Source organism: Apis cerana, linkage group LG1, assembly GCF_029169275.1.
Source record: "Apis cerana isolate GH-2021 linkage group LG1, AcerK_1.0, whole genome shotgun sequence".
NCBI classification, from domain to species: Eukaryota; Metazoa; Arthropoda; class Insecta; order Hymenoptera; family Apidae; genus Apis; species Apis cerana.
The window spans coordinates 1,467,146-1,480,478 of record NC_083852.1 but is presented as its reverse complement, the minus strand read 5'-3'; the positions used below and the strand labels follow the sequence as shown (position 1 = coordinate 1,480,478).

The 13,333-nt window shown below is 35.0% G+C and overlaps 1 protein-coding gene and 1 long non-coding RNA gene across 2 annotated transcripts in view; one reads left to right on the top strand and one right to left on the bottom strand.

Moving 5' to 3' along the window:
• LOC107992818 (class A basic helix-loop-helix protein 15) overlaps positions 1–13,333 on the bottom strand; it is a 137,134-nt gene that overhangs the window by 36,408 nt on the left and 87,393 nt on the right. The gene's annotated exons all lie outside the window — the stretch shown is intronic.
• Positions 6,232–10,898, top strand: LOC107992736 (uncharacterized). Its single transcript, XR_001764950.3, has 3 exons — positions 6,232–9,514; positions 9,882–9,981; positions 10,106–10,898. It is a non-coding gene; the product is annotated as an uncharacterized LOC107992736 (long non-coding RNA).

Below are 13,333 nucleotides of genomic sequence, written 5' to 3'. Positions count from 1 at the left end.
GTAGAACCAGGTTGAACAGAGGTGGAAACTCATTCCCACGCGCGGACAGCCCACCTGTGCACGCTCCCCTCCTCCTCCTCTTAAATCGAAAAGATTTCGTTTCGACCACTCTGGCTTATTCGATCGATCGAGAAATTGTCGCGTGGATGATCCATTCTGATTAATGTTTTCCAGAATTTAATACATTTCTCTTTTGCTTTTGTAATTTGCAATTTAGGATATAGAAATTTTTCGTTGCTCGTTTTTGGATCGAAATTTCATCGAATTTCAATTTCATTATTTTTGTTCATCTTGTGTTCAGAGCGATAAAAATATTAATGTAATTTGGAATTTAGTTTTTGGATCGAAATTTTATCGAATTTCAATTTCATTATTTTTGTTCATCTTGTGTTCAGAGCGATAAAAATATTAATTTTATATACGTACATATATATATGTGGGTTTAATAGACGTGTTTATATCCTTTGAAAATTATTTATTACGATACTTATTAATTATTTTTTATAGTTTTGCGAGGAATACATTTCGAATGAATTCATTATTATTCGATTGCGAATATTTCGAAATATCGTGTTTAAGATATTGTTATAGAAATATATATTGAAAATAATTTTTTTATAGGTATTAAAAGAAAAATTAAGAATATATCTTATTATCGTATAAAACAGTGAATCATTCTCTCATAATCGATGATTCAAAAATTATCAAGGTATATAATTTTATAAAAATCCGATTCAAACCTAACCTAACCTAATCGAAAACGAATGTAATCTAAACGGTTACGCGAAGAAAAAAGGATCCATTTTGTTGGAAAAAGGACGTATAATTTCGCAGGAGGAAGCGTATCTCATTTTAAATATATCGTGCAAAGTTATATGTACATACACACACACACATACGCGAAAGTGCGGCAATTTGAAGCAATTTCTTATCTCTTTTCTCGATCGCACTTCAATCTCTCTCCCCAGAGTTTCTCCTTTCACTAAGTTCCTCTACGATTGATTGTCGAACTTGAGCCATCGCGATTCTTGGATAACCGGTAATTGTTCGGATTATAGCGGTCGATTTACTAGGAAGCCGAGCTTCTGGGATGAGAGCTCGGTGGAAACGCAATCGTGTTAATGCGATTAAGTGCAGGTGGATCACAGTAACGTTTCGATCTCTGTTTTTTCCCCCCACCTTCCTGTTATATTTCGTACATTTCAGAGTCCATCATTTTTTATTCGATTATTCTAAAAATCCAACAAGGTTAACGAGGGCAAATAATATATTGCTTTAATTCGGATAAAATAATATTTCTATTTCAAATTTAGCAAGAGGCTTAAAGTGAATTTTTGCTGATCAAAACTATCGATTTACGATACGGGGGAGAAAAAAGTGTTTCGAATCTTTTCGAGATATGTATTCGTAATTGAAATAATTTTTTTATGGAAATCATTCGCCTGTTAATGGATGCAATTCGTTATTTCTTACAGAAAAAAAAAATAAATAAAAGAAAAAGAAAAATATTATTTACGTCGATTTTATAAAGTTCGTAAAACACGTTATTATGTAAAAGACGTACAATATATCGTTCCTCTTTCACGATCTCTACGAATTTCAAGTTAAAAATACCTTTTAGCCTAATATTATTCCTTTATAAAAAAATAACCGCGTCCATTATTGCGATAAAGATTATCCAGATTCCATTTAAAAAAATTATAATATACACGTGCGTGTAAAAACTGTCCAACTTTATCATTCGGTTTAAATAAGATAATAAGCATCGTTAAATTAACTTCAACTTCAAAAAAAAAAAAAGAAATAATAAAGTTTAAAAGACACCCTAATAATAATAATCGTAAACTATTTAAAAAAAAAAAAAAATAACAAAGTTCAAAATTTCCTTCGTAAATATCATCGTTACGCTCTTCAGCTCCCACTTCCCTCTTCCCTGCCCCACTTTCGATTCTCGAATCGATCTCGACCTTCGATACGTTCGGTGTATTGTTATTAACGAGCAAATAACATTTCTTCAATTCGAGAAAAAATAATGTTTGTTCAATTGGTGTGCAACCTGTTGCAAAGAGAGATAAGTTCTGTGCGACGTTGAAGAGGGGCGAGGAGGGGGAAGGAGAGAAGAAGGAGGACAGAGAGAAAGAGGGAGAGAGAGGAAGATTTCAATGGCTGGCTGGCTGGCTGGCTGGCACAGGAGGCGCGAATCTCGTGGCGAATCGTTGATATTAATCTACTCGGCGCTCTGCTAGTTTTCTAATCATATTTTAACGATCGAGAACTGTTGCACGACCGACGAAACTGGGCCACTGACAGCTTTCGAGTATTCTTTTCAGCGACCTCCTTCCTTTTCGGTTTAAGGAATAATTCGAATTTTGCCGGGAATAAATTATTTTTTTTAATTTTAAGTTGGAGTTCTCTCTCTCTCTCTCTCTGAGGGGGAAAGGAATTGCAGGATTTTTATATACGTATTTATACGGAACAGTGATCTAATTTGCAACGATCCAATTTGTGCAAATATTTGTATGATTCTATATATAATTTTTCGATTGAAAAATGAAAATTTAAAACGAGCAAATTTCTAAAAAGTTTTTTTCGCAAGCGATCGTTAGTAAACAACTTTGAAGCGAATCGCTCGATCTATCCATTTGCGTTTTAATTTCACGGCGAATTTCGCCCATCTATTATAAATTTTTACATATTTCGTGGTATACGCGAAAAGTATTGCGAAAAGTATCGTGTTTTTAGAAAAATATTTTCGACTCGAGGCGATATGTTATTTTTAAAAGAAATCCATATTTTCGGATAAACACCGTAATCGAGAGTTAATTAATTGGATAGAATTTCAGAATCGAGAAATTCCCTTCCAAATTTTAAATTTATTCGACGATTGTTTCGCTCTTTTCTATTTTCCATTCTTCAAAAAACAAACTGTGCACACTGTCAACCCAATTTCCATCGAATTTCCAAGGAATCGATCGATACTTCCGGTCGACGAGGGTAGTATCCGGTAGTCGTTGGATTTCCGCTCGAGGCCAAACTATTCCGTGAAATCTATTCGGTATTCGTAACAATATCTTTCCAATGCAACGCGTAAATAATTCATTAACGAAAGGCAGGAATTTTACTGCTCCAACATTCCTGACCGATCGAACGTTACAAAACAAAAAGGAAGAGAGAGAGAGAGAGAGATCGAAAAAGTATCCAACAGTTTTTATTAGAGGCGCGCAATATTCGGGCTCTCGTTTTTCAACGTTAATCAAGAACCAGGAAGCGCAAGCTTCGTTGCGTAATTTAATAACTTCCGTGAAACGACGAAACACAGTGTAGAGACGGTGAGACCTGCGGTTATCGTTATTACAAACAAATTATTGGCGAGAGTATTGTTTCTAAAAAGCTCGAGAATGATAAAAGGAGGGATAATCCCTCTTCTCGTCGATGTGAAAAAAAAAAAAATAGGAATCCATCGAAATCGAGGTCTTAATTTCCTTGGCGAATTAAAACCAACTTTCTCTACGTTCCCCGGTAATTGCTAATAAGGCTAATAAATTGATAGACGCCGAACGATTTTTATTCCCAAGCGTCGGTAAATCGCGGTACCGAGAGGAAAATGATCGCGCTTCGTAATTTGTGTGGATTAGAACAGAGGTTCTCAAACTGTCGCGCGAGAACCCTCTCCTATTAATAGACAAAAAATGATGAATAGTAGAAACGATTTTTCCTTTCATTCCTAGTATTTAGATTATAATTTACAATTTCGTTAAAACACTCTTATTACCCGTCGATAATCGAGTCAATACTTCGTCCATGGCAAAGGATTAAACTGAAAACCTTTCCACCAATTCTTCAACTTTTTGAATCGAAGAAAATTCGTTCGAACGACTGGTCAAAATAACTCCGTTTATCGATCGTCACAGCGGTCGCAACAAGTGATCGTCCTATAACGGTATATACAGACATTCCTGGCCCAATGAATCGGTCTTCTGTCGTACGTTTGTCTATACCGGCCGATGGTCACGCATCGCATTCGGTCAAGGCCCTTCTCTACCAACGTTTTTTATCCTTCTCTCTTTCGCCGCTTTCCCTCTCTCTTTCTCTCTCTCCTCCCCTCCCTCAATCCGTTCCACCTCTACGCCCAGCCGCCTTCCTTCACCTTCCGTTATTTACGTTCCTTAATTACGTATTGTCCAACGTAATCGGGCTGCGATCTGGCCGATCGTGTGTCACTCGTGTCCGATCTAGGCTTGGATCGAAGGCGGGGCCGAATCACACGCGTGTTCGCTCGAGTTTATCGACCTTCGATTAGTTTCTTTTCGGTGGCGGGCAAAATTTATTAATAGTCTAAGTTACTTCGACAATTTATTGTTCAAAACATAACGATAATTACGAATAATACGTAAACGGCCGAGATTATGTGAAAAGCGAATCAGCTATTATAGTTTTAGTTGACCATTTTAGTTGAGTAATTATTTAAAGTAACTTTATTCGAAATTTTTATCTAATTATTTTTTCAGCGGATTAATGGTTTCTTTTTCTTTTTTCTCTCTCTCTTCTTTTGGCGGAACTTGCGTTCAAATTGAAATTGATCTTCACGTATTTAAAGTTGAAGAATTGATTAAGAATGTACTTTTGTTGGAAGAAAAAGTTTATCGTTTCTTCTTTCTTCTTCTCCTTCGTTCTCTTTCTCCACGATAATTATTAGGCGTGGAAGCATGTTAACTAACATTTTAATGTAGTTTGGTGCAACGGTCAATGTTTTTCAGAGCGAAAAAACGATTCTTCTGGCTGTGAGGAAGTGAAAGCGTTCTCCAATGATTCATAAATAGAGGCACTGAACGGTGACAGTATAAACAGACTATTTATCACAAGAGAGGAAGGAAAAAAATTTGCACGCTTTTTACGAGAAAGGAATTCATCCATTGCACGATCGGGACGGTAATTTCTTTTATGCAACGCAATCGAACACAACTTTTAACTTCTTTCAATAATTTCAATCTTTGAGAATTAAAAAATGAAATCGTCTTTCGAATTCTTTGAACGTTTTATTTGAGTTTCAAATATTTCCTTCTTTTTTTTTTCGCGAATTAATTTCGAGAATTAATATTTATTTTTACAACGAACGGACGAATAATCATTATTTAATCATTTCCATGATATATACTATCGTAATTGCCAATATACAATGAATCACGAAATTGATACTGAAACATATACTTTAATAGCGCGAGATAAGAAAAATGAGCATTTAATTTTTTTAATATCCCGTCGCGCCGTTATAAAAAAATTTTTTTCAGTCAACGAAAAATATTTTATCTTTATTCTTCACGCGCGCGTGAATTTTTATTAAAATTCTCTAGGTTGCTGTTTAAGATTGCTTTAAAAAATTTTTATGCAAATAACGAAATTGAGTTTACACAGAGGCATGTAAACTCTGTGCCATATTCTTCAAATATTTTGCATATATGCATGAAAAAAATTTACAATCCAGTCATTACTCTCGTATACACATTCAATTGTTTCGATATACAATTTCAATATATTTTCTACAAATTAAGAAACTACAAATATATCCGATTTCCCTGTCATTTCCCATTCTTCAAGTGATTCGTGCGACAATTATCACGCGCGTTCCGTGCACAAATCCACAAAGATCATCTTTTTGTGTATACATTTATACAGTTGCTCGATTCGACTTACGATTGTTCCTCTTTAAAATTTCTTCTCTTAAATGAGAGAAGATCGAGGAGATGAATAATAACCCGATGAACGAGCTACTCTGTTTCCGTGGGGCGACGAAAGTTCGCCGACTTCCGGTTTGGTCGCGACCGATCGATACCCATTATTAAAACGCGGCCGCCATTTACGGTGTTGACGTAATATTACGTCAGGTATTACCGTAATCACGCATTGTCGGTTGACAATCCGGTCGACACGAAAGTGGTGGAAAGAGGGGGCATGGTGGACTTACGAGCCGTTAGACAATACGTAATTAGACGGCACGAAGACCATGAAAGGTGAAGGAGGTTGGCCGAAGCGGATGGAAGGAGGAAGAAGAGAAGCATGGGAAAGAGAGAAAAGGGACGAGAGGCCTTGACCGACTCTCGACGTGTCCCCCCCTCCTTTCCTCTCTCCCCTCCCTTCCACTCTAACGCTCGGATTGGATTCGTCCTTAAATATAAACCGAGCGAAGACGAGCTCGAGTCTGTTACACGAGTAGCCATTTCTTTGCTAATTCTCTTTTTTTTTTTTTTGTAAATTTATATAAAATCTTTTCCTCGTATTTTTCCATCCTCGTAAAATTTTTGTATACGTCTTGACGTTGTATTGATTATTAATTATTAATTATTGGTAGTAATTGGAAGGAAATTTTCGTCCCATCGTTTTAAAGGAGTTTGTTATCGTTTTAGATTCAATTATTTATCTTTGATGAAGAACTGTGACACGAATCAGGAAGAAAATATGCCGTTATATTTTTATTAAAGTCACATGGAGATGTAAATATTATTCGAAATACAGAAAATATATTCCTTTATTATATCAAGTGACTTCCATTATTTATATTTAAATTATATTTAAATTATAAAACGAGATATTAGTTGATTCAAAAGCGTATTATTAATCGTTCAATTTTTAAAATTCTAGTAAGAATAATAAAAAATATTAGATAAGTAAAGGAGAGTAGAAATTGTCGCGATTAAAGGTATCGACGAATTAAAATTCGTAGAATATCTTTTAAAATTATCGTATACGTAGAATAATATTACGGATAATAAGAGAATGGCGAAAGAACGAGGAAGATGTTCTCTGATTGTTTCCTTGTTCATCGTCCAATCCAATTTGAGATTCGAAACGATCATCAGGCGCATCTGTTCAGAATCGAGAGTTGCAATCGATGGATAGACGGATAGATTGGAAGGAAATTGAAGTAAATTTACCGATTTCGTAGAAATTGCGAGCAGTTGCGACACAGCATCTCTCGATGCTTCATCGTCTAGATTGACTCGAGCACGCAGTCGATCCACAATAGTTTACAATTACTTGTTATCGAACAAAAAGATGTGGATTGAAATAATTCTGTTCGAGACAAGATAACTCGAGTAAAGGAATGTCGAGAGTGAGGGAAAAAAGAATAGAATTATTCAAAATAAACAAAAAACTCACTCTCCCTCTTCAAGGACTCGAAAACAAGGAAAAAAAAAAAAAGAAAAAAGAAAAATAGAAATAAAAGGTATTAAGATGTTATTTGTAAAAAAAAATTACAAAAGGAGCTCGAAAAAAGAGAGAAGCAATAATATTACGATTATTCAAGAGAAGAAGCGCGGCGAAAGTAAGTGCACTTGGGAACAAAGGAAGAAATCGACAAGAGGTTTCAGAAAAGTAGGCGCAACAGCTTAGAATAGAGCAGAAACGGGCGACGGTATCCTCTTCCGCGGTGAAATAACGGGAAAAGAAGGAAAGCAGAAGGTGAGAGTCTGCGCAAGGTGAGGTTAGGTTGGGCGAGGTTAGTTTAACTATGCACGAGGCTGGACGTTCGCCAAGGTCCCGTGGAAAGAGGGGCAGTCTTGACCTCACGAGATCGTCGACACGCTCATTTCCGATTATATATTTAGATTAGTATCTGTGCAAACGCGTGCTCAATAATATCGGGTAAAAATTATTTTCACCGATTTCTTTCCAACTTCGAAAATCCTAACCTAACTCTCGATCACGTTCAAAGTTTTTTTTTTCAAGAAAGTATCTTGAACAATCTTAGAAATGACGTTCGGAATACTTCAGATACTCTTGAATCGTCATCAAAATATCGAGAATTAGCTCGGTGAAAAGAACGTTCCAACACAGTTTTTCTTCTTTGCTGACTGAAAACTTCTTTAAAAGGAGTTCAAGATTTCTCTCGTAGAAAGAAACTGGAAATCGGAGTGCCAAAATAGAGAAGTTGACAAACAGCTTCAAATTTCCAACTTTTTCGAACTCTTTGAGGATAATGTGCGTGCGATCAACGAAGTACGATAATTTCCTTCGTAAAACGATTCCTGAAACGAAATATAGCAAACGAAACGAAATATAGTAAACGACTTTGCTACAATGTACTCGCGTCGCCGCCCAACTCGTTTCTTCGTTTCCGAATTTCACGGGAGTGCGCGTTGCTATACGATTCACGATATCGAGGGGAAAAAAAGGAATCGAAAGGCATTGCCGAGCGAATAATATCGGATCAGGGACTCAGGTTATCAGGTGTGCTGTTGTTTCTAAAGAATTTTCGAGTTCGAGTGAAAGGCTGGTCGATCTACCGAGTCGGTCGTGACGTTTGATAAAGCCTGTTGCCTTATTACCATTCCAAAGCTCGCGGACCAAATATTGCTTGCTACAAATTATCGTATGTACGTGTATACGCACAAGGGCTATCGAGATAAATTAACGACCCGCGTCATTTCGGTCTGGCATAAGTCGATGATTGCGACCGTTATACTTAATGCTCATGCATATTCATCCTCGTATACCGTACACGGATAAAAAATTCATTATTCGTTGGAAAAGTTTACAAACACTGCTTCTCTTCCCCTGGAAACCTCGACTCGGCGTCCTCTTTTCTTTCTTTTTTTGACATCACGGTAGATCGATAAAAATATATACGGCAGTATTTATGTTGTTTCGCCGATAACTTTCTGATTATTTTTTTTTCTTTTTCTCGTCGTTATATATTCAAAATGAACTCTAACATATTATTAATTTTTGTTTATATATGCTATAATAAATGATTGAAAAGATGATTGAAAAAAATTTTAAAGGTTAAGTATAATGTTGCTTCGATAATTTATTATCCGAAGCAGATAACAATTATAACTGTTACGAATGTATATTGTAAATATTATTATATATATAGTTTTAAACTTTATCCTAATTTACGTGAAATTTTTCTGTTCGTGCATTTTATATAAAACACTTCTACTTCTTGTATTATTAAAAATAGAAAATTCTCCTGTTTCGCATAAAATTTTTCTAAACATAACTTATCATCACATTCTTGAGAAATTACTTTTCCAAGGAAAACAAATCTCGATACCTGTATTCTAATCCGATTACCTAGTTCACCTCGAGTTCGATCTTTTTTTTTTCGATGAGCGATCAGCGACAGTAGCGACTCGGAATCATCTTGGCCGCGATGGAAACAATGCATCAGAGTCGGTTGCATCAGAAGGAGCGAACGAACGGTTACACCTGTAACGGACGAATAGCGATGTCGAAAGGCTGGTTCGAGCACCGTGACGTGTCCCAAGCGAATTTCTTCGTAACCGCACCGCGCCAGCCCACACCGTGAGCAAATTTGCAACGGAATGGACGGCATTTAGGTAGCGCGAATTTGCATTTTCGCGTTTTACGGCCATCCGTGCGGAAAACAGGGCTCGTTCTCCGAGAAAACTGCTCCTTTCCAATGTTTTATTCATTTCGAGTGATTCTCGTGTAACGAGAGAACAGATTCATTTCTCGTATCGGCCAATTTCAATCCTATTTTATCATCGAGGTAATGTATGTGTTTATATTTATTATAAAGAGATTATAAAGAGATTAAAATCTGTTGAAGAACTCTTTTAATAATTAAAAAAAAACTGATAATATTTTATTTTATTTGAACATCAGTATTTTGAATCCTAACCTTGTCTTTGATGTCTTGACAACTGTTCCTGAAGAGGTTAGAAAGAAGTACTTCACATTACGTACGAGTTAACATTTCTTAAATAGCGGTGCATTTCAATATTCTTTTATAATTGTTATTAAATTTATTATGAAAGTACATTAGATTAGGAGAATAAATATATTCACATGTTGTTATAACTGTAAATTTAAAAGAGAGAGAATTTGAAGTCTTAATTTTCTTTTCTTGATTCCAGAAAGAAAAACAGGCGTAAATTTCTTTAAACTTTCATCAAAAATAAAGATTCAACGGACATATGTGACAAATAAAAAAATCAGTGCAATGAAGAAATAACGGTAAGAAGCTTCTTATTTAAAAACTTCCAAACGAAATTATTCGAATGAAGAAATTGGATAAAAATAAAATTTTCGAAATTAACACTCCATATTGGCCGAGGATCAATTATTTACTCGATTACAGGATTCTTATTGTTCTCCTTGGCTTTTCTCGACTTCCATCGAAGCCAGTTCTTCGAAACTAATTGGCCATCGGTTAACTTACCTCGTTAGCCAACGTCCCAATACTTGCAAAACGGGCGTGCGGTTGAATCATAAAAGCGACGTGCCCATCGGTTGCATCGAAAAGGAAATAAAGAAGGCGTGAGGAGACACGAGCCATCTTGTCACCGATTACGAAAGGAGGAAATTATTACGCGTCCTCATACGCGTTGTAAAATGTCATCGAGAAACGTCGAAAAACTCATTTCTCTCTTTCGATCCTTGGGGTTTATAAAAAAAAGAAACGTGCGTGGATCGCGCACGCCTTTCCTGAAAATTGCATTTCATTTCAATTAACCGATGATTAACGACACTCACGCTGTTGGATAATTATTTAAGGCGATTATCGATTGTCCATGATTTTTCAATGAATCTGTTTTCTTTCCGAGGCTACAATAAAAAGTGGAAAATAGAATTTTTCACTAGCAGAATGCCAAAGTCTCTGTCTTTTAAATGGCAACTTATAGTATATAGTATAGTATATGATAATATTGTTCCTTTGAACGAACGCGGTAAATCAAGATCACAATCTGTGATGATTCATGAATATCAATATAAATTGTATAGAAAAACGGATTCTGATTATGTATGTTTTAAAGATTATTTCTCGATAAATGAGAAAAATATAAATTCAGAATTCATTTGTCAAGAAAAAGGGAGAAACATATTAGTTGTATAGAAAAAAATAAATAAATAAAAAATATAACATTATAAAATATTCTCAAATCTTTATAATCCTACGTCCCGTCTTTTTTCATAATTAAAATAAGAAAATTGAACTTTTGAAACACGCTTTTATCCTTGCATGTAATTGATGACATAGCAAGGTAAAGAACATGGAAAATAGAATGTGTAGTCTGATATACACATTCTATTTTATAAACAGTTTTTGCAAAGAAACTGTTGCAAAGATAGTTTGGAAAGCGAATTCTTCCCGACTCGAGTTTTTTTTATTCGCCATGTTCCACTGTCTCTCTGATCGATGCCCTCCCTCCCCCTCACCCTTCTTTCTTAATAAAACAGCCATAACCTTTCCGTTACATTCGACTCGATGGCAAACCGATTAATCGGAGAAACTATTTTCAAAGAAGTGCATGACTGCGCACGAGAGATTTCATGCCGCAATTTGCGGCTGAAAGAGCGCAGCCGATGGACGTAACCGGATTTATCTATTGTCCAACCTCCAGGGTTTCTATGAATCATAGAAAATGATCGAAGAAACTTGTATATTTAATGTCCTTTCCGTGCAATTAACGACTTGCCGTTGTTGGGCTGGTAGAAAGAGGTAAAGGTTTCTGCCTTCGGAGAAAATTACGAAATTCTATAAAATTATTTATTTGTGGATATTTATTAAATTAATATTCGTTATATACGCGAATTGACCAATCACTGACGAACGAAAACCTCTGTCATTCGGTGGAGCATCGATAGAAATATTTAGATGTATATACGGTAATTTAGATTCATTAACGAGTTGGGTTATAAAAAGATAAAAGGTAAAGATTTTTGTTTAAAATTATTAGGAGGATATTTATTAAATTGGTATTCGTTATATGCGAATTGATCGATCTCTAGGAAAGTGTAAATACATGCTAAGAACTGTGAAAATTTAAAAAACAAATTTCATTTGTTGTATTTCGTTTAAATTATTATTCGTAATAGATTTAGGTACAGTATATTAATACAGTAATATTATATATTAAACATTACTTAAATTCATTTGAGTTAAGAATTATCAAAAAGAGGTTAGGTTTTTGTCTAAAATTATTCGAGGGTATTCATAAGTGACTGATTTCTGTAAACAAGCTGTCATAAAGCATCGACAAAAAAGTGTAAATGTACTAGAAACTGCAAAAAATTATTAGAAAACAAATTTTCTTTATTATATATCATTATATATCATTTAAATATATTTGTAATATATATACTTATGATTCATCTACGAGTTGAGGGTTATAAAAAAGAGGTTAGGTTTTTGTCTAAAATTATTCGAGGATATTTATCGAATTGATTTCATTATATACAAACTGAGTGAAGTGAACAAGATATCATTCGTTAAAGCATTAATAAAGAAGTGTAAAGTGTAAAAAGAATATTTTATTTCGTACAGTTATAGTATACAATTACGTAGTATTAGATTCATTTATATTTCAATTATGTTATAAAATTCTATTCCACATTGTATCATTTCAATCATTGACAAATCCTTACGAATTTTCTAAATTTCCGTTTAACATCCGTTCAACAGGCTTCAATTATCCGAATACCGGTTTCAGAATTAACGAAGTTATCTTTATTAACAATTAAATTAAAGCGAATATAATCACCTCGCGTAAAAACAAAATCACTTAACTCTGTTTTTAAAATTAACAATGTTCGGTTATGGACAGAATATATCGTGTATTCGAATGGCATCGCGTCATGATAAATATCAAAATAAAAAATACATTAAATACAGTTGGTAAATAGCGGCCGATTTGAGATCGCTGTAACACGTGGCTGTGGTGTATGCAGATGCACGAGGACGATCGTGTGGAACGTTAGAATGCAGAAAATAGGTGTGTACACCGAGTGTAACGTTTTGAGTTAAATTCTTGCCGAGTCAAAGGAACGCTGCGGGCACCGCGTCCATTATCCTCGCCTTCGACGACCGCACAAATCCGTGAGAGTGTAATAAGCATCTGCCAAAATGGATACCTCGTTACTCTTTATGAGATCACGCCCGTGTTTTAGAACGATCTATTGTTTCAGGTGTAAAGGTTCGTTTCACTTGTCACGCGTTCCATCCTATCGATTATCCGTGTCATCCTTCTCCCATCAAGTTTTTTTTCTTCCTTTCAAATACGTAACTACATCATCCACAAATCTAACAAATATATATATATGTATATATATAATTGTTCCTTGCCAATAATTCGACTTAAAAAAAATTTTCAAAGAGGAAAATGTCTATTCTCTCGGTTTTGAAACCGTTTATATATCCTTTTTATTTATAATAATGATATGCAATGGTATTTCATACTTGGACGCGTTTATTATACGATGTTTACATTGATCGACTGACGCAATATGGATTAATACTTACCGTACATTGACAACGATATTATTATATCTATGCGATATAATAATAATATACCTGGCACAACCGCAT